We start from the raw sequence: 2,849 nt of genomic DNA, 5'->3' as shown, positions 1-2,849 counted from the left end.
AAAATCTTATTTGATATTATGATGTATAATGGCAGCATATGACATTTCATTTTGTTTGTTTAACTTTTTTTTTTTTTTTTTTGAGACAAAAGCTCACTCTGACCCCCGGGGCTGGAGCGCACTGGCATGATTTTAGTTCACTGCAGCCTCAACCTCCCAGGCTGAAGCGAGAGATCCTCCCTCCTCAGCCTCCTAAAATGCCACTAGGGTTACAGGCATGAGCCACCACACCTGGCCTACAATTTGTTACTTTTATGACACCTCCATGAACATCTTTTTAAAAATAAATCTTGCTCTATTTTTTTGATAGTTTTCTTCACGTAAATTCTCAGATGTGGAAATTATGGTATAAAGAGTTTTTTTTCTTAAACACCTTATGTGTATTTATTTACTTAATTTGTGTGTGTGTGTGTGTGTGTGTGTGTGTGTGTCAAGATCTTGCTGTGTCACCCAAGCTGCAGTGAGATGGCATGATCATAGCTCACTGCAACCTGGAACTCCTGGGCTCAAGCAATCCTCCCACCTCAGCCTCCTGAGTAGCTAGGACCGCAGATGTGTGCCACCATGCCTGGCTAATTAAAAAAAAAAAATTTTTTTTTTTTGAGACAGCGTTTCTGTCACCCAGACTGGAGTACAGTGGTACAATCTTGACTCACTGTAACCTCTCAACCTCCACCTCCTGGGTTCAAGCGATTTTCGTGCCTCAACCTCCTGAGTAGCTGGGACTAGAGGTGTGTACCACCACGCCTGGCCAATTTTTTTTGGTATTTTTAATAGAAATGTGTTTCTGCCATGTTGACCAGGCTGGTCTCAAACTCCTGACCTCAAGCAATCCACCCTCTTAGGCCTCCCAAAGTGCTGGGATTACAGGTGTGTGCCAACTCGCCTGGACTAATTAATTTTTTTTTTTGTCAAGATGGCATCTCACTATGTTGCTGAGGCTGGTCTTGAACTTCTGGGCCCAGGGTATTTATTAATTAGCATAGCAGCAGGTCAGGCATGGTGGCTTACATCTGTAATCCCAGCACTTTGGAAGGCTGAGGCATGAGGATAGCTTAAGGCCAGGAGTTCAAGACCAGTCTGAGCAACAGAGAGCAACCCAGTCTCTACGAAACATAAAACAAAATTAACTGGGTGTAGTGGTGTACTCCTGTAGTCCTAGCTACTTAGGAGGCTGGGGCAGGAGGATTGCTTAAGCCTAGGAGTTGAGGTTTGCAGTGAGCAATCTACGGTCATTCCGCTGTGCTTCAACCAAGGTAAAGAGCGAGGCCATGTATCAAAAAAATAAATAAATAAATAAATAAATAGTAGTATATATCTGTTTCTTAGAATATGGAGCTGGAGGGTATTCTTTCATACTGAAAATAAACTACATAATATTATACAGTATGTTCAAATGCATGTACTAAAGAACTCTCCAAAATTTTAATCAAAATCTACGTTTAGTTTGTTAAGTAATTTCTTGAGAGAACCACTGAGAGATAGTGTCCTTGTGATGAAATGATGAATCTCTTCAGACTTAAGTCTTATAAAGGAAATTTTGATTATGTTGATCCAAGTAATGCAGCGGTGGCACACTGGTTAAAGGCAAAATTTTACTTTTAATTTCCCTAAATGCTGTCTCACTTGTGTCAGGAGGGATTGGGAATACTCAAAGTGATCTTCCAGAGAATTTCTGCCATAAGAGTGTGTGCCCTCATTAGGAATGGCTCTCTCATTATCTGTCCGTGATTGGAGGGCTGCTTTCTCTCATAAAACCTTTATATCTCCTGGTAAAGAGGAAAATGTAGTATAACAAAGAGCTTTGCCATTTGGTGAGAGAAGGGGATGTCTTGTGTATGTTGTGGTAAAATTCATCATGTGCAGTTTTGTGCTGTCTTTCCAAGGGTCTTCAATGCATCCTACTGAGGTGTAGGCTGTCTTGATTGAAGTTGGGGTTTTCAGTTTTCTTAATAGTTCAGCTAGCACTTGAGTCACCAGATATAAACTAGACATTTATCTCCTCAGTTGCCAGTATGCATTCTACGTATTATCAGTTGAAGTTCTTACTCTTCAGAGATCTCTGCTCTTCAGATTGTCTTCCTGATACAGAGATTTGTTTGGTTTTTGAGTGGTTCTATTTTGAGATCATTACATTCTTCCCTCATCAACTCTTGTTCCAAACCATGGATCTTCAGGTCACTGCTTAACTTTTCCACCTCCCAGTTTGATGAAGGTAGATGGAAATTCCTCATCACCAGCTGAGTTTCCACCTCTGTCCTTAGCTAGAGTTCTACTTCTTTAGTTCATTCAATACTTTTAAAGATTCAGACTTGTGTTTACTCATTTTATCCAATTTGTTCTCTAAATTATCTCTATCAATGCAAATGTTTCAATATACATAATAGGCCCTATTTACTTGTTGCTATTCTACAAAACTTATTTCTTCATCTAAGTGAGCTCCTGTAAGCTTTTCTTCCAAAAATCTAATTCTTTTTTTTAACGTAAGTCTTCTCTTTCTCTGAATCCTTAAGTCCTTTTTTGATGTCTTCATATGGGTAAAATGGGAAGCAACAGAAGCATCTCCTCAATATGTTGAAACTGGAGTTGCTGGGGTTTTTTCACAAGGTAGCATACAGGTATCACCTTCTATGAGTGCATCCATGAGAGCCTGAAACCAGGCTACTTAGGGCCACCACCGAGTTTCCATTCCCTAATGTTTAGAAACAGCCCCAAACAGATCGAGTTGCCAGGGATCACCATGGGTTCCGATTTCCTTGAAGATACCTCCACTTTACCAGCGAAAGCAGCCACTCTGAGTTATTGAATTGAGGGTATTGGTCTTATATCTACCCATTTGGAATTCCTTA

The 2,849-nt window shown here is 40.3% G+C and overlaps 1 pseudogene; it reads right to left on the bottom strand.

Annotated features, from left to right (window-relative positions):
• Nucleotides 1–1,519: 1,519 nt before the first annotated feature.
• LOC105548204 lies at nt 1,520–2,644 on the bottom strand (annotated as a pseudogene).
• Between the last annotated feature and the right edge of the window lie 205 nt (nt 2,645–2,849).

Source organism: Mandrillus leucophaeus, unplaced genomic scaffold (genome assembly GCF_000951045.1).
Source record: "Mandrillus leucophaeus isolate KB7577 unplaced genomic scaffold, Mleu.le_1.0 Scaffold402, whole genome shotgun sequence".
In the NCBI taxonomy this organism is placed as follows: Eukaryota; Metazoa; Chordata; class Mammalia; order Primates; family Cercopithecidae; genus Mandrillus; species Mandrillus leucophaeus.
Note: the sequence above shows the minus strand (reverse complement) of the source record. Positions and strands in the feature narration are given on the sequence as shown.